The following is a 20326-nucleotide window of genomic DNA, read 5'->3' on the forward strand; positions in this document are numbered from 1 at the left end:
GCTTACTGCCTAAGACTCTTTCAGTGGCTGAACCTTAGGGACAGCCGGCAGGTGGTGGCAGCAGGCCTCAGAATGTCCTGGGCCTTTTGCTGAGCTGCCCCAGGCCTGGTACTGGTAGCAGCTGGCCTTGGTTAGCAGTGTGTGAAGCATTTCCCACATGCCTTCAGGTCCAGCACAGGCAGCTACCAACTGTGAATCACTTTATAGCTCTTACCAGGTAGCCCTGGGCCAGTCACAGGCAGCAGCTAACCTTGGACTGCAATGGAGTTTGTCTCAAGAGGCTCTGGAAACAACATATCCAGTGGCTGGCTTCAGATTACAGCAGAACACCCCCCACCTCCATTAGCCCCACAAACAGCACACTGAAAGGGTTGTCTAGGGCACACTAGAACCAGGGCACACTAGAGTGAATCCTGCTCAGTGGGGTCAGCCTCTGCACATGAGCTTCTAAGCTGTAATTGGGGCCAATACTCACTACCAGTCAAACTGAGGGTCGCATTAACCTTGCCAACAGCAATTGAGGCTCAACTACCATAGGAGGGCACACATAACACACACAAGAGAAACTCCTGGAGCACCTAGCTCAGGTGATCAGGGAGAGTGCACTACTAGGCCACACAGGACACCTACTGTGTAAGGCCACCTATGTATTAGGTAGATATAGTAGATCTACCTAATACATAGAAACAATACAAAGAGAGGTAGCCAAAATGAAGAGAAAAAGAAACATGTTCCCCCCCACCAAAAAAAAAAAAAAAAACAGGAGAAAACTCCATAAAAAGAACTAAACAAAACAAACACAAGCCATCTACCAGATACAGAGTTCAAAAGACTGGTTATAAGGATGCTCCAAGAACTAGGGAGAACTTCAACAAAGAGATCGTAAACACAAAAAGGACATAAAAACCATTAAAAATAGCCAATCAGAAATAGAGAATACAATAACTGAAATGAAGAATACAATAGAAGGAATCACAGCAGACTAGATGAAGCAGAGGTTTGAATCAGCAATTTGGAAGACATGGTAGCAGAAAATGCCCAACTGGAACAGCAAAAAGAAGAAAAGAATTAAATAAATGAGAATAGTTTAAGGCAGCAGTCAGTCCCCAACCTTTTTGACACCAGGGACCAGTACTCCTATGAGAATCTAAGGATCTGAGGTGGAGCTGAGGCGGTGATGCTAGTGCTGGGGAGCAGCTGCAAATATACATGAAGCTTTGCTTGCTAGCCAGCTCCTCACTATCTATTGCGTGGCCCCATCCCTAACAAGACCCAGACCGGTACCAGCTTGCAGCCAGGGGATTGGGGACTCCTGGTTTAAGGGACCTCTGTGACAACATTAAGCATACATTCACAGCATAGGTGTACCAAAAGGAGAAGAAAGAGAACAAAGAATTGAGAACCTCTTTGAAGAAATAATGACTGAAAACTTTCCTAACCTGGTAAAGGAAATGACATTTAAGTCCAGGAAGTACATAAAGTCCGAAACAAGATGAACCCAGAGAAGCCCACACCAAGCACATCATAATTAACATGCCAAAGGTTAAAGACAAAGAGAGAATCTTAAAAGCAGCAAAAAAAAGGCAGTTAGTTACCTACAATAGAAGCTCTCATTAGATTGTCAGCTGATTTTTCAACAGAAACCTTGCAGGCCAGAAAAGACTGTCACAAAATATTCAACATGTTGAAAAGCAAGGATCTACAATCAAGGCTACTCTACGTGGCAAGGCTATCATTTAAAATTGAAGGAAAGATAAAGAGCTTCCCAGAGAGGAAATAGCTAAAAGAGTTCATCACTACCAATCTATCAAACTAGTTCATCACTACCAAACCAGTCTAATAAGAAATGCTGAAGGGACTCCTTTAAGAAAAAGAAGGGGCGAGGGGCGGGGGGAATACATACACATACATATACACACATATGTTCATATATGTGTGTGTGTGTATACATATAGTTATATATGTGAATACTAAATTGGCAATAACTATGAACCTATCAATAATCACTTTAAATGTAAATGAATTAAATCAAGAGACATAGGGTAGCTGAATGGACAAGAAAACAAGACACATAAATATGCTGTCTACAAGAGACCCATTTCAGATTGAAAGACACACAGACTGAAAGTAAAAGGATGAAAAAATATTTTATGCAAATTGAAATTTTAAAAAAAGCTTGGGTAGCAATATTTATATCAGACAAAACAGACTTTAGAGAATGAAGGTCATAATAAGAGACAAAGGGGATCTTTCATAATGATAAAGGGATCAATCTAACAAGAGCTCAGCTTGTCAGTGAGACAGTTTATGAGAGTTTTTGTTGATTGGAAGAAGCCTTAACTATCAGTCTGGGTGAGCTGCAGATATATCAATTAGGTATCTCAAAAAGTAGAAAGAAAGAAAACAATAAAGCAACAATTTACAAAAGGATTTTATATCTTCCTAAATTATCATTTAAAAGTCATTTTCAGATCCTACAAGGACTCTGGACATAGATTGCTCGTTACAATTCCACCTCTGTCACTTGCTAGCTTATGATCTTGGGAAAAATCATATTTTCTGTATTTACTTCTGAACCTTCATGTATAAAATATTGTCTAATTAATTGAATTATTAAAGGTAAACCACTTAGTGAAATGCCAGGAAATGAGAGCTAGTATGTGTGTGTGCTATTATTATTGTAGTTTTTTAAAATGGCATTTCAAATATATCCGATATGCGGTAAGCCTGGAGAATACTGATGCCAGATTATAGCAAGTGAAAAGGCTCAGAGGGATATTTCTTACAGAAGAGGTAATTACTAAAATAGCTAAAGTATTTAGAGGAGATTGACTCAGCTGGGGAAACTATATGGTTAAGTACATAAAAAACTAATCAGTGGAAGAAATAAGAACATAGCTTATTCTATGATGGAGGTATCTTACACTACAGCGGCATTCTACTGGATCCAATGGTGGAGAAAGAAAACATAACTTCATATGGACTTGATACTGTCATCTATATAGATGCCCCCTTCCATGCTGAAGAACCAATAAAATATGAATGTTAGGATGGAAATTTTTTTTCTACAATACTGCTATACACACTCAAACAGCCCCAGTGTTCTGTGGAAAGATTAGTCTCTTGAGACTTGTGCCCTCTGAAGGCAGCTTGTGGAAGGAAAAAAAAAGGACTGGAGATATTTATTTCTCAGTGTTTAACAACTGTATGTTCCCATGAGAATTCTTGGTAATCAAGGGCTTCGTTTTCATCCCAAATTCTCATACTCTGGGACACATAAGTTTTATATTATCTATCTAATAACAAAAATTTCTCAACATGTTGTTAATTTCTTGGAAACATGTACAATATAGACATGTATGTATACCTCTATATGTCTCGTACAAATTTTTGCACATAATAAATGCTCCAAAATTGTTTTAAATAAATGTTGATACATTTTCCTATTTAAATTTAACCTGATAATAAACTCATGGTGGCAGGGTCTCTGTTATGATTTCTTTCCATCCCCACAGATCACAGAACATTCAATATAGTTTGTTTAGTCAGGACTACCAGTTTTAGTAAAAGAAAAATAATCCTAACCTGTTCAAGCAAAAAAATGATATTTTGAAGCTTGCATAACTGAAATCAAAGGAAAACTTCTTGTTTAAGGCATTACTGGGTCTTGGAGTTCAAAAGATGCCTTTAGATTATCACTTTCTTCTTCACTTTAATCCATTCTTTCTATGTATGCATATATGTATGTATGTATGTATGTATGTATGTATGTATCTGCCTATCATCTATGTATCATCTATCTATCATCTATCTATCTATATCTCTCATCTATCTACATTTTTAAATTCTTAAATTTAAAAAATGGCCTTCTTTACATGTTGGCCTTAATGTCCACTGGCAGCCCAAGGATCAACTGCTTCTCAGTCTAATTAATTGAATTATTTCAAAAAGAAAGATTCTCTTCTCCTTAAAATCAATAATGATTCCATCAAAAGGATTTTTATTATCTAGTTTTATATAACTTTTAATCCAATTACTACATATGGGGAGTTGGGGATTACTGGTTATCTTGGGTCTTTACCTACAAAAAGGAAAAAAGGACAATGATAATGTTGACACTATCAGGTGGGGAAAAGGGCAGTTTCTGTAAAAAAACAGATACTAAGCAGTCAAGAAATAATCGAGCTACCTTACACAATCTAATTTTAATTGTTGATCTACTATTCTCCATTACTAATAGAATTTAATCACCTATATTTTCATTATATTTTTATATTTCTTCCATGTGAGCATGGGTGTTTCAGATACCTTGTGCCACATTACTCATGGCTGAAATTTAGTGGTTTAGAAAACTAACAAAAAAATCGTTTGCTTGTGTTTTTGTGGAAGGGCCCAATTAAAGGTTCATATCTGATCCACATGGAAGAAAATGGAGTGCCTAAAGCTGGTGGATCCATTTCCTACATGATTTCCTCATTTACACATCTGAGTGCTCTTGCTCTCTTCCTCTCTCTATTTTTTCTCATTTTTCCTTTTACTTTTTCTTTTTTTTTTTAATGGAATGTTTTGTCTTAGAGTAAGTTACCTCCTACAGGGTTTCTCAAAAATGTAACCTAACTGGGAAATTTAGACTATGCTCACTACTTAGTTCAGCATCATTTCTGCAATATTTTATTGGTCAAGTTCAAGTACATGAAGAAGTATAATACTTCAGCTCTTGATAGAAGAGAGACAAGCTCATATTGCAGAATAACATGTGAGAAGAGATATCGTAATGTTTTAAGAATAAAGATTGCTGTAATGGATAAATTAGACATCTCATTCTTGATCCAAAACCATATAAATCCAGTTCTATGAAAAATAAAATTATATGAATTCCATTTGGTTAGGAAAATCAGAAGTTGATATCTCATACATTATGACTAGCAAGAATTATAACCGCTAATTATTATTTTAACTATTAAAATTATTAATGATGTGTATATTCTCATAAATTTATTTTATTAAATAAATTATATAGTCAATAATATTGTGATAAGTTTTCATGGTGATAGATGATCACATTGCAAGGTATAAAAATGTCAAATCACTATATTGTATATCTGAAACTAATGTAAACGATATAAAATTGTGGAGCAACTACACTTAAATAAGAATAATCAAAAAATAAAGTACAAAAATTTTTACTTTGAAAGAAAAAAACAAATAATCAGTGCTCTGTGTCAAAAGTTGATTACTAATTAACACCACGATACCATACAAGTTTCTTGATTGCCTTTAAAAGCAGCTATTTTCAAAGATTTCACATTGTGCAATTGGAGGGAGTTCCATTTTCCCTAATGACAATTCTTTAAAAACATTCACATTGCATAACACAAGCCCATGATTTATTTTAAAAAGCATAATGTAAGTATAGCTATTCTTTGAATAATAAATACAAGTATATGAATTTCACACTAGTTCCATTATTAATGTTACTATCAAATGACAATATTTAATACTTTTTTTGGTAGAGGGATTAAAATGATTATATATGATATGCTATCAAATTCCAGTGTATTTTCTAAAATAAGATTATTAGTTCTTCTGCCTCTCTTTTTCCCAGAACCTTTAAAATCTGAAGTAAGGATGCTACCTAAACAAACAGATTAAAATCTATGTTTAAAGTCTATAAATATTAAGGATTACAGAATTACTGTTTATTTCAGAGAACCCATTTTTTAACATACATATAAATACTAAAACAATACATATTTTTTTCTCAATTATACTTACCAGTTTCGAAAAATGAGCAATCTAAGTACGTCTCTCATAAAACATCAGAAATGTGCAGAACTACTATGGGTCCTAAGAAACTTGAAAGAAACTTGAATGGTAATAGAAGCAACTCTTTCAAGCTTCCATTCATGTATTAAGTACATTATCACAAAAGGTTATACAAATAAGTTTTTAAAACCTGTGGTAACTCAGAAAATGAAGAGAAAAAATATTGGTATTGAAAATGTTAATAAAATGTAAGATACAAAAAAGTATTAATGGCAGTCATTTTCATTTACTAATTATCATCTCACATAAATTAAGAGTCTCTATCGCTGACACTTTCCATTACAAAAGTATTAAAAGTTACTGTAAATTATTTCAAGATTCTGGGCAACTGCATATTTAATTATTCTCTTGCTCGAAATCACCTTCCATATACATGATAAAAAAATGGTGAGAGCTGAAGGAATAGATTCTATAGGTTTGATATAGAGTCTTTCAAAACAAACATAAATATTAATTTTGGATATTCACCTCACTTAATTTCTCTCTTTAGTATATTTGAATTTATGAGTTACTTTAACAATATTATAAGTTAAACAGTATAGTTATAGAACATTTTATTTTATGTGAGACTTAATTTATGACTACTTCAAAATATTGTGAAATGTTCAACTGCATCAGCAAATTATTAAATAAAAATAAAATGAAAATGTAAGTATATTTCTTATCAAATTGGAAAAATCATTAAAATAATGGTATTCAGTGTATCAAAAGGTTAAGTTAAATTCAAAGTATGCACAATGCGTCTGGAGAACAACATATACATATACATTTGCCAGAAGAAAACAGATAAATCAAATATATCACATTTTTTAATCACTTGACTCAGAAATATTGCTGTTTTGATCTAAAATATATAAACAAAATTTAATGTTGCTTTAGGCAATGAAATTAAGTATTTATAAAAGTAAAACAAATATATTAAGTTACATCCATAAACATAAATATAGAAACAAATAAATGAAGTAAAAATATAAAGAATATAAATTTTATAAAATTGTTATCTTAAAAGTCTAGATAAATTCATCCATCAATCAATCTATGTATCTCTGTATGTGAGCATGTGTGTATATGTGTGGGTGTGTGTGTTTAATTACTTGCTCATTTGAAGATGTTATTTTTATCAAGAGATTGACATAATTCATTGGTGACATGTAAAGGAATTAAAAATACTGGAAAGAAGTCTAGATATAAATATATATACTCATTCTGGAAGTAATGCTGTGTTTAACTTAATTACAGATGTAGAAATTAGAGGCATGAGAGTGCTCAGGCAATATAATATAATTTTAGAATATTCTAAAATTAAGAAGAAAAACTAAAATTTACTTTTAAAAACATTAAATAAATAATAAAATGCAAATAAAAATAAATAAATATTTAAATAAGGACAATTAGAAATCTGGAATAATCAGCTTCACAAATTTGTTTGAATTTCAACGGTCTAGAATTATTTTAATTTTTTCCTGTATATGCACTCAAGAAAATTATTTATCACCAACATGTATTTTAGCAACTATGCCTTTATCTTTTGGAAAGAAGCTAGTTTCTCTGCTAGAGCATACCTGAGTTCTTGAACAAATTGAATATATTACATATGATTTCACATACCCACTACACATACACACAAATGTTACTGACCCCTTAAAGAACAGCTCTGCTATTGTGTTTGACCAGAGAATAAGGAGAATCTTTACAAAATCAGGCAGTAAAGGTCCATGTATCCTCTTATAAGACTTCAGCCTCAGGCATTTTATTTTCATGCTCATTAATTCTGATTTGTCACAAATGGAAGAGATATTTTTGAAAGGTTATGATATTCAGAGCTTGCCACTGTGATTCATATCCACTTACAGTTTATTCCATTGAGTGTTTTAGAGTGAAAATAGGGCAGGGTAGGAAACTTTCAACCCAGTATATGAAATATAGGACATATTTTGTGGACATTTACCCAGAGACTTAAACGTTGCTTCTAAAACATGGGAAGAAGTACCTAGTATAATTATGAAGATTAACTGTGACACATTATGCAGAGGTGCCTTATAAACTAAGGCACTATAGCTATGGATTATCGAATATTTTAAATATAATTAGACACTAATACAAAACATAGAGAGCAAACTTTTAAAATATTTTCAACATATGAGGAAAGTTGTCACCCTCATATACATCTGTACATCACTAATTTTTTCCTCCTAGATGCTTTTTTTTAATTTTTATTTTTTAACTAGCTGCTAGTTACTTTTTCTCAGTCCTTGGTTTGTGCAAGAAGTCATTCACATCTTTCATAAACTAATCTCTCTCTTCAGTGAAGAAAAATTGTTTACTATATCTGGAGAGAAATGCTGTTAAAAAACTAATATGTTACAGAAATGTCTTCAGTATTCATACCCTTAAAACCTATGGTGAGGAGAGTAAAATGATCTCACTTGTACAAAAAAATGATTGCACACTTTATACAGAGTGGCACTTCTTCCTACCTTCCTGTATTCGTAGCTTTTCAAAATATGCCATTAATCAGAACAGGGAACAGTTATAACTTGAACAGGAGATGAAAGCATCTTTATATCTTATTAGATAAAAGCACCACAGAAGTAAGAAATGCTAAGTATGACTTATCATTACTTCCTCAGAATTATCTTTGCATCTACATCATTTGCCAGGTGCAGAATTTGTGTTCCAAAACCTAATCTGTGCCAGACTTATAGTACCATACTTGTGCTGAGTTTATGTAACCCCCTAGTTATAAATTATGTGCTTACAGATGCAGTCAGTCCTCAGCTACCCCTTTCCAGTCTTATGCAAACACTAATCTATTTTCTGCCCTTATAGATCTACCTATTTTTGATATTTATAAATTTAAAAATCATACAATATGTGGTAATCTTTGGGTTCTTCACTTAGCATAATGTTTTCCAGTTTCATCCATTTTGTAGTATGTATCAGTATTTCATTCTTTTTGATTGTCAAATAACCGTTATATGGATATACCACATTTTGTTTATCCATTCATCATTCATGGGCGTTTGTGTTATTTTCACCTTTTGACTGTTATAATTTCTTCTATGAATATTTATGTAGATGTTCTTGAATGTTTTCATACCTATTGTGGGTATATAACTAAGAATAGAATTTCCGAGCTATACTGTAACTTTATGTGTAATATTTTGAGGAACTGCCTAATTGTCAAAAAGTAGTTCAGAAAACCAGTTCTCATCATCCAATTTAAACATAAAATGCAGAGAAGCAGTAGTGAGAATCTATTTGCTACATATCCCTCCCCTAACACTATCGCTGGGAGTAGGTTCCCACTCATATTTTTCAAGTCATAAGGTCTTCTAGAAAAACCTATGGAAAAGTTGGTCTACATCTTATAAACCGTGGTATTCTCAGAATTAGGTACCACTATTTTTTGGGGGGACAAATACTAATTGGCAAATCAAGGAGAGGGGACCCAGCAGAAGTCAAGCATTAAGAGGTAATTATAAGTAGTAAACCAGGAATGCACCATTTGTGACAGAGGTCTGCATGTAAAGATCTTCAGAAGAGCAATACCTGAGAAACCACAAATACACAAAATTAGAATTTCACCATCTGCTAGACAGAGGCCCTAAAAAAGATACCCTTTTCTGCCCATTACTTTTCCTCTTATCAACTCTTCTCTCCTTCATATTTCATCCTAATCTGGGATTTATAAACACAGACAGACAAAGAAAGATAAACAAAGACAAAGAGAAGGAGGCAAAGAAGAAGAGCTATTAAACTGAATTCCTTTTAAATTTCTTAAACTTTATATCATTTCTTACATCCAAGATGTTTGCACATGACAGGAACATATGTTCTCCTTCTCTGCCTTATTATCACCAAAGTTGCAGGTTTCACTTTACCTAACCTTCTACCACCAATCTTCTCTAAAACATTCCACATTCTTACCTTTGAGACCAGACCACGTATCACTGTTAGTTGGTTTGAACACATGCTGTTCTCCCATTAATGGTGTAACATATTGTAGCATATCCTGAATTTTTCCTTGTCTCTCTACATAATGAGATAAAACTAGATGAAGCACAGGACATGGAAGAACATGGATATCCATTTCATAATTATTTCTCCAAATTTACTACAGTGTCTAAACTGATGCTTAATAAACTTTCTATTCATTAATATTAGACAGTGCATTGACCTTAAAATCAGAAGACATATGTTCAAGTTCATTTTTTTTTTCTTCAATTGCTTGATCTTCTTATTTTTGGAAGGCACTTAACTGTGTTAGTCTCTTCATCAGCAAAATGACTGTGTTGGACAAGATGAACACTAATGCTTTTACTGTCGACTCTGATTATAAGGCTCGGTAGTAGTGTGTCTGTTTTTTAGGAAGTGCCCATTTTCATTTAAATGAGTTGGCAATGCCAGTGTCAATTACTGAAGTCTCAATCAGACATTATTAATGTGCATCGTTTTTAATTCACTTATTCTATTTTGAATTATTGAAGAGTATTTCCTGTCACTATTTATATTCACTCCAGTCAAGTAGTTAAGTGCTTCCAAACAATTTTAAATATTTATGTAGTTAACGTTTTTTCTGAAAGTTTTCAATATTTTTTGTTGATTTTATTACATGGAGTGAAAATATCAAATTTTAGAATGTCTATATTTGTCTATGGCCATGCTACCCTGAACAAGCCCGATCCCGTCTGATCTTAAAAGCTAAGCAGGGTCACGTCTGGTTAGTACTTGGATGAGAGACCACCTAGGAAAACCAGGTGCTGTAGGTTTCAAAAATAAAAAAAATAAGGAATTGTAAGATGACAAGGTCCTTGCAATCTGCGAGGTCAACCAAGCATTGCCTTGCCAAAAAAAAAAGTCTATATTTTTATTTTTACCCTCTCTCAAATATTTCTGATTTTTTTGTCTTTGGCATTATTAAATATATCATAATGAAATTAGAAATTTAAGAAGTATTAATTTGCCATGTGTGCTTTCCCATTTATTATTTTATAATAGATAACATGGGTTTATGAACTTGTGAATTTTTTTATTTAGACTTTTTTTTGCTATGATGAGTAACTGAATCTGATGAATGCTGATTTCAATATTACACAATGCAAGAAGATATGTAGACTTTTTATTATCATGATTTAATTTATGTGAGACATTTCATTTTTGTACAGTGTGACTTCTAATTTTCTGACATATATCTTTAAAAACATCTACAGTGTATTTAAAATTTTACCTGAGTATTATAAAATATTTGACTTCTAAAAACATATTTATAAATATATAATAGCTGTTTATGATGTTTATAATAGTTCAAAGTTTACAATAAACTAAATTTCATTTATCTGACTTACTGAATAGATTAAATAATTGTGTAAAACTCCTTATCAGATATATTACATATAGAAGTAAAATGATAAAAAGACATTCTAAAAGTCAGATAACATTCAACTAATTATTTTCAAATATTTCGAAACTTGAAATATACATCTTAGTGTCTTATTTCAGAGACATGAAATTTGGAAGCTTAATCTATACTTTGCAAGAGAACAATTTGAGGAAGTGTTTAGGTGGGGAAAAAAAAAAGATCCAGATTTACTTGTGGTGGGTGGAGAGGCATCCAGATCTTCGAGTAACCCTGGGCACATAGGGTTCCTCACCTTGAGAGTTAGGGGATCAAACATCCACCTTACTCTTCCAGAGATGTATATTGCTATTTGGTAAAAAAAGAAAAAAAATTGTTCTCTCCAACGGCACCTGTCCTCAAGGTGATGGAAAAGAAACAAATTTAGCCCAATTTCTAAGTTAGGGCTATTTCTAATAAAGTGAATTCCTGGGATTCTTAGCTCCATTTAAAACCTCAGATATTACAACCTACTTGCTACTACTTGAAATACTAAAAACAGGCTTGAAAATAAAAGCAAAAAAGTCAATGAACACATTAAAGACTTGGAATTGTCTTGGAAAGCAGAATCTGTTAGCCTCATAAAGAAGAATAAATTATCACTGAAAGCAACAAAAGTATGTAGAAAGCAGATGCAAGATAGTAGACATTTTTCTAGGGTTGGATGGCTTTGTATTCCTTTGCTTGAGCCAGAAACTGTGCACTGATATTTTTACATACAGCTGTAAAAAAAAAAAAAAAAAGCATGTCTGCTTCCCTTAGCTGTATGTAAATGTACACACACACTCAACACTGCTTTTTTTCTCTTTTAAATAAGTCCTATTGTGTGCAGAAGAGCCTTTTCTATATGAACTTGATTTATTAAGGTATTACTATCTTAATGTCTCACTCCCCATTTTTCTACTTTTTGATACATAATTTTATAACTATGTTTTCTGCTTGCTACTGCAAGTTTGAAGAGATTAGAAGTATCAATGGATACCTTCATGTTCTCCAAAGCTGAAAAACAATTAGTGGATCTGGTTCAGTAGTTAATTGGGATGACACCATATTTTCCTAGACCTTTTTTCTCCTTTTAGGTGAAACTAAAGTTGTAAAGGGAAAAGTCACTTCTCTTTAGTTAAAAATGCGATGAGTTATAAATCTATGTATTCTATGAGTTAAACTTTATATATGTTCCTTTAGAGATCGGCAACATGATATTGAGGTAATAACCTGAAACACTGATCGAAGTAACACTTCTTTAACTTTACTGGTGTTATTTATCTCTAATATAATATTGTTTGATATATTTTGCAGTTGAAAACACACTATATGCTATCAGAAGCAGAAAAATGGGCAGAAAACTAAGTTTCTGATACTCAAATGTCTTTAGTTTGACATTGAAAATATTCACTAACTTTATTATGCCAGATACTTGTAGCACTTGGAAAATTAATAATGTGATTTTCCTTGCATTTATATGGTGGTAACGTATTTGGATGTTGTCACTGCAACAGTCTCTTCTCAGAATATTTGTTGCTAAGTCTGTTGTGACATACTCTGCTTTGGCTCTGAAGTATGTTCTATAATCCAATTTCCAAGTAAATGAATAAAAGCCAACATTTCTTGTCATTTTTAATTCATCAATTGATTGATTGATTTAGTATTTATTTGGCATTGTTTTCCATAGTGCAGAGCCCCAGTCATGTCCCCAGTAGGAAGTAATCAAGTATAGAAAGGCAATTTAACTCTTTCAGGTATTAAATTTTTAGTCCAACTTACTTTCGCTTTCAAAAGTGAGATGTGCCTTGTGAAGCAACTGTTATTAATTATAGCCAGAATTATATTGGTAGAGTCAAATATTGTAAAATCCAAAGGTATTAAGAGGATATTGAAATGACAAATACAGAAGAATAGTTGCAGATTACAGAGTAGATATTCTACATATTATATCACATGTAAAGTTACAATATATCAAATAAAAACCATATTCAAATGAATATTTTTGATATTCACCCACTTTTAAACAGAACATTTTAAAAATTAATACTTTATTAGTTAGGATACCTCTTGATGAATCACAATTTAAAATAATATTTAAAAATAGCAGTTACACAGTGAGTGCTATGTGTTAAGTGGTATTCTAGGGTTCAAATACGTTATTTAGTTTATAGTTGACAAACATTTTTACTTAAGTACTATTAATAACAAAAATGTCCTTTTCTCGAATTTCAGTGATAAAATATAATCCCTGTCTGTCAAATTGAGCCATTCACTGTTCATGTTTTCCTAAGAGAACATATGTGTAAAATAAGATAAGAAAAAAATGAAAAATAAAGCTAGAAATATACTTAATAAGACACCATTATTACTAAATGGTTACGAATGCCTTTAAGTTTTGTAATGTGAAGGCATACTTCTCATCTTTTTGTATTTATTAAATGTAATGAAAGCAGAAAATGATACAGGCGTACACAAATGTACTAATTTATTTTATAATTATCTTTTTTATGTGTTTAATCCTTCAAAGATATTGATGTACTATCATCAGAAAGATGATATATCTTATATTTTAAATGTTATCATATAAAAGAATTCCCTTTACTCTTCTACCCCATCCAATATTACTTTTCTACATTTTTTTTTATCTGAAAGAAAAATATAAGATTTTAGGAGGGAAATGAAATAGTGTGTGTATAAAAAAATACTTTTTGTAGTTTGAAACCTCCTTGGAATGTCTTGGTGTAATCTGAAACTTGCCCCCCAAACATGGAAAGCAGGGAGAGACAAGAAAAAGGAGAACCACTCCAGATTGGTAGGTGAGGGTTTAATAAACCAGATAACTTACTTATGAGGCTTGTCTTGGATGGCCGCAAGATGTGTAGACCTCTGCACTCACCAGTCAGATCTTAAATATAGGGGCCTTAACTGGATTTGGTCATGTAACTAGTCCAGATGATCTCATCACCACATTTCTATCTCAAGATTGTATCCTTGAGGCACCGCTGGGCATGGAGACTTGAGAGAGGGTGTCCACATTCAGCTTGAGAGCCAGACTGGGAGTCACACTTTCTTGTTGACCTATACCAACAACCAAAAAAAATAATAATAATAATTCATTATGCCTGAAAATTAGCTGGTGATGCTTCTAAATCAAAAGTTAAAATCATGTAATGGTGTCAATGAAGACAGGCAATACCCAATGTGCTGGCAAAGTAGACAAGAATAAACTGATAAGAGTTTGAGTAGAAAATCTGTATAACATGAAATCTGTTTTGTTACCGAACAAAGGTCCCCTGGTATTCCAGTATATTAAACGTCTAATGAATAAATAACTTTTCTATACATAAATATCAAAGCAAAGTGAATGTTTTTATGGCTAAAAGTCTCAATATCTATCCTTTAAATCATCTGTAGGGATAAAATAGTGTTTTATTTACATTTGATTATTTTAAAGGATTATGGCCATAGCTATTCTTCATAGAAATGCATTTTTTATAAGGCTTTGCTGTCTTGGACAAAATCAAAGGATAGCTATAATAAGATGAATGCAAGTAGCCCAAGAATAGTAGATTGTAGAGACTTAAATGCAGTCATATTCTAAATTTCAGTACAATGGAATAGCAAATTGTATAATTAACTTATCAAGCAGGTAAATTTAAAAAGTTGTATTTGTTTTTTTTTCCTGTAAACAAAACAACTTGAATCCCCTTCCTCTATATTTATTCAATCATTTAATAGATAAAGTTAAACTGAATTAGAAATTGGTACAAATGAATTACCTGTCTCTCTCAAGCCTCCTTATACATAAGCAAATATATATTTACTTAATAAAATTTTAAAGAGCGGTCTGGCCTGATTTTAAAATCCATATATGTAACAAATGAAATACTCACTAATCTCTATACTTCTGCATTTTCTTTCATACTAATACGTAAGTATTGCCAGAAAATGTTGCAGGTGATTAAATTAACCTATACCGCGGTATACTTCCCATTTTGCAGCACCCTATAATGATCTGGTTCTGAATTTATTGTCATCATTGTGATATAAAAAGAAAACAAACTGCATTACGATTTCATGGATCTATATTAGCTAAAACTCTTATTTACAGCTCTGTTAATAACAGAGCAGTCACTGTGCTTATACTATGTTTACCTTCATTTCTTTCTGCTGTTGCTTGAAAAGGAAAAAAAAAAAAACTATGATATACACTTAATAATAGAAAACACATTTTAAAAGACAAAGTAGACTATAATGAATTTATCTGTGATCCTATTCATTTATTGCCAAAATTATAGGGCACTTTTCATAAAAAGAGCATTTTACATACATTTCTTAAATATTGTAATAAAGTAAATTCAGAACCTCATAAAATCAGTATTTTTATTTTTTTCTTATAGACAATCTATTTTGAGGGTCAAGTATTTGAAAATATTCAAATTACTCCAGAAATAATGATAAAATGTTTTAAATGTCATGTAATGAATGATACCTCATAAAGATCACTCCTTTGAGTATTATTTATTAGATGACTTTAAAGTATCCATTACATGTCATACATCATGTAAACAGGAGGCATAACTCTTCGACCTTGAGATCACCAGGGGTAAAGCAGAGAAAGTGCTCATTTGTTTTCTTTTCTTACTGAGGTATAATTTACCTACAACAAATTTTAGTAAACAGTTGATTAAGTAACCACCAACCATAAACCAAGTTATAGAATATTCTGATTACTCCAGAAATTTCCTCTTATCCCTTTCCAATCAGTTTTTTTCTTTGACCTTATAGGCAATTTATTTTGCATAAAATACAAAGTTAAAACCGTAATTTTAGTAAGTATATTAAGGGAGTTGACAATATACTAATGATTATTTCCAAGAATAATGACTAATTTATGTTTGCTATAATGTGTGTAAAAGATATGCTATGGTCCTTTAAATTGTCTAGGCTTTTTAAAATACCATGATTATAAGCATCTCTCACATGTATATTTACTGATACAATAATAGAAGGCATTGTAATCCTAACAAATTTCAAACACCTATATTGTATTTGCATAAATTAAACAAATATTAAGTAAAAATTGTGATGCAAAATTTTAATGAAAGCCTAGAACTGTACTGGAGTCTGATACATTTGTAATCATGTCTTTTTAAACCATCACTTTACCCATTCATTTTGAATGTAATTTTCTATTCTCTAATTTAAAAAAGCCTATGTTTATTCAATTATATAGTAAGACATGAAAGATTTAATGTGGATAGGAAATAACTTCTAATTCATGTAAAGTATAAGATTGCTAGAACTCCAACTTTCTTGTATTTGTAAGACACATACAATCTTGTAAGTTACCTGAAGAGTGTTAAAAATACACCCTTTCCACTGTAGCCATTTTATCTTGTGATATTATTAAAAAGAGAACATTGATAGACCCTTCAGATTGTTTTATGATTATATCTAAAGTATGAATATATATGTGACTATAATGTGTTATTCATTGCTTATTAATCTTTTCAGCAAATATTTATTGAGCACTTATTATATGTTAGATACTATTCTAGAGACAAGGAATACAACAATAAAAACACAATAGATGAGACATAAATACATTAATATGTTAAGCAGTGATATGAGTTGTGATAAAAATTGAGCAAAGTCAGAGACATAGGGAGGGCTTGAGATAAAAGATGCTTTTGCTTTGTACAGGGTGGTATAAGCAGGCTTCTCCAAATAAGTGGTATTTAAGCAAAGAACTTAAAGAGAGGGACTGAGCCAATACATATGCAAGAAATAATTATCCAGGTAGATGGTGTAACAAGTTCAAAGTGCTGTGGTAGAAACATGTTTGATATACTTGAGGACTGCAAGAAGTTGAATGAGTGAGGAGAAGACTGAGCAAAGCGACCATATATATCATTTACCAGTATAAATGGAGTGAGAAATGTGGGATAGCTTACCACCAGCATTTGAGAAACCAGCAGGAAGTTTGTCAAGTGGAGAGGGATATATCAGTTAGTACAACAAGGTGATATGAACATAAAAGAAAAAATAAAGCTTAGAGATTGTGCTTCTTATGGAGTGTTAATTCCAGAGACCACAGTTAACAGGTTTTGTGGAGTTAATGAGGAGTAAAATATGAGATAAAATATGGAATGTGCAGACTCAAATATAGGTTAATACTGTCAGGCTTGGAGCATCTTATAATGAATGACACAAAACAAAGAGGCAGATCAAAAGAGATTCAGTGTAAATAATATTGGAGCATTTGGTTAAGGTGAGGCTATGAGTCTGATGATGAAGAGGAAGAGGAACTCACCTTGTCAAGAATGTGTGATGATCTTGACTTTTCATGTTAGTGTGGAGGCCCCGAGAGGTGGTATCTGATCAAGTAGCTAATTATGGGGACCTATTTATTAATATACGTGTGTGTATATTCCTTTAATATTTTTATAATTATGTCCTACTGGCAAAATGAAGAAAAAATAGTGTCAGACTATTTAGGGGTATTTTCCAGAAGATGTTGATATTATTTGGGGTCATATTTTGAATGTTTTGCTTTGATATCTTGTTAAATTGAAAATGTTTTTCACTACTTAGTGACTATTTTTATATGCTATTTTTTTTTTAGTAGTAATTAAACATCATGCTTATTCACTGTGAGGAAATAATCTAGCACCTATTTCTGATATAACTGTTTTTGAAAAGAAGGGAAAGTCAGGAATAGACAGATTTCTCGTGGGTAAAAATTAATAGAAAGGAATCACTACAGCTGTGGGAGCCTTGGGCAGGCAGGGCCAGCTATCTGTCTCTTTGATGTTCTGAACCCCGAACAGACACTTTTAATTTTCTCAGAATAAGCCTAGGGAAAACCTAAGAGCAGTGAAGTCATGTCATGGACCAGGATAGCTCACCAAGATCCTATCTGTCACCAGCCATATCCATCCTCAAAAATAGATGCCAAGACAGTGAAAATATATGCTCTGGGAACAGGGATAGGAATGTGAGAATGTAGATCATGCAAACTGCTATGGAGGAAAGAGAAGAGAGGATTGTGGCAAGATGGGTAGTTGCAGCCATGTCCATTTATTTTCACAAATACAATAAATATTTTTCTAATATCGATGCATTATTTTCAAATTGTGTAGGTTCACAAAAAAGATTCGGATAAAGTAGTCTGGAAGCCATTCTGCATCTGGCTATTTTCTGTTGATTCTCTGTTGCTTAAATAATTTTCGGAGGGAAAGGGGTAAATTTGAGACAGGGTGAGAGTTTAGAGCACTGCTAATTGGATTTTTTTCTATCTGTAGATATATTGTTGGAAGAGATGACTGTTGCACTTATATATTTACTCTGTGATTGTTCTTTTTCTTTCACTTTAATTCAATCCCAAGCTAATATGTGTTATGGTCTATCAGCTAGGAAAATAAGTTAAGTAACCTCGGAACAATGCCTATTCCACCCTTGCTGAAACATTTTGGGGTACTAAAGGAGACTGATAAAAGAAAGTATTAGATTTGACTGTATGTCTTTTATTATAAAATCAATATTTTTTATATCATCTAATTTTATCATTGTTATTATTATTATATGTCTCACCCTGAGAGAGCCAGGGGATCAAACATCCAGCATGTGACATAAGATCTACTCTCTTAGCACATTTTAGAGTATACAATATACCATTATTAACTATAAGCACTCTACTACATGCTCTACAGTAGATCTCTCTAGGACTCGCTTATCTTGTATAACCAAAACTTGGCACTCTATAACTCCTCCCTGTTTTCTCCTCCTTCCTATCCCTGGCAACCATTATTACATTCTTTACTTTATTAGTTTAGCTATTTTAGATTTATCATATAAGCGGTATATAATATTTGTCCTTCTATGTCTGGCTTATACCGTTGGCATAATGTTCTCTAGTTTCATCCATCGTGTCACAAATGGCAAGATTTCTTTCTTTCTTTCCATTGTATGTATATACCACATTTTCTGGATTCAGTCAACTGTTTGTGGACATTTAGGTTGCTTCCATGTCCTGGCTACTGTGAATAATGCTGCAATGACCGTGAGACTGCGGATCCTATTTTATTTAATGATGTCTCTTTTCATTTCTCATTTTCAGAAATGGAAATATCACTTCCAATTCTCTTGCTCATCTGTCAACTATTTCTATGTTATGCTTCCCTAAACATAAATCTTTACCTTACATCAAATTAATTTTTTCTCTTTTTTTGTTCGTTTTGTTTTGATGCCCTATTTAAAAAAGCTTTTCAGTACCTTGGTCACAGTTATATTTTCCTAAATTTTCTCCAGTAGACTTGACATTTTAGGCATTTCTTAATTAGCTTTTAATCATTTGAATTAGATACACCCCACTTTAGATTTAATGTGAAATAACCAATATTTTTTCAGATTAAAAAGAAAAATAATTCTAACACTAGCTTCTACATAATCCATCTTTCCTGCAATAATTTTTATCCTGAAAGCCATCTCTGTTATAAACTAAGCCTTCAGGTTAAGAAGAGCAGAATTTTAATTGTATTTCATTGATATTTCTCCCTTCTACTGGAATATTTTGTTTCACATATATAACCATTATTTTGAATTATTTCCTATTATCTACATAGAAAGCCTTGCTGTGTGTTCTTTTTCAAAATCGTCCTGGCTCTCCCTGGACTTTTTATTCTTCTACGCTTCCAGATCAGCTTGTCAAATTTCCAACATAACCTTAGTGCCATTTTTATTAGATGAGTATTGATTAATTTGAGAACCTACATGTATTATATAATAAATCACATATCTCCTCCCTATGAATATACTACATCCTCTCATTTATCAAATTCCTTCCATAAAGGCCACGGGCTTTTTGTTAACATAAAATACCACATAATTTATAGTTTTCATTGTTAAAGTAATAACTTGTTATCCTATATTATTTTTCCTAAGTGGTAATTCCTGGTATATAGAAAACCCATTGAATTTTGCATGTTGACAATATAAAATTGCTTAAAGCAATTCATACTTTCTTAAAATATGTATAAAGATTATCTTTGATTTATCATGTTGATAACTAAGCTATATCAGAGTTCTCCAGAACCAACAGAGTAGATAAATTGA

At 32.2% G+C, this 20326-nt stretch overlaps 1 long non-coding RNA gene and 1 pseudogene across 1 annotated transcript in view; one reads left to right on the forward strand and one right to left on the reverse strand.

Annotated features, from left to right (window-relative positions):
* Positions 1-10479: 10479 nt before the first annotated feature.
* Positions 10480-10598, forward strand: LOC111736669 (annotated as a pseudogene).
* Positions 10599-13808: 3210 nt separating this feature from the next.
* The window catches only part of LOC111736635, a 122888-nt gene continuing 116370 nt past the window's right edge, over positions 13809-20326 (reverse strand). The window contains exon 4 of the long non-coding RNA XR_002779220.1: positions 13809-14287. This is a non-coding gene — a long non-coding RNA (uncharacterized LOC111736635). The remainder of the gene's footprint in view (positions 14288-20326) is intronic.

The sequence above is a fragment of the Pteropus vampyrus genome, unplaced genomic scaffold (genome assembly GCF_000151845.1).
Source record: "Pteropus vampyrus isolate Shadow unplaced genomic scaffold, Pvam_2.0 Scaffold21, whole genome shotgun sequence".
Classification (NCBI taxonomy): domain Eukaryota; kingdom Metazoa; phylum Chordata; class Mammalia; order Chiroptera; family Pteropodidae; genus Pteropus; species Pteropus vampyrus.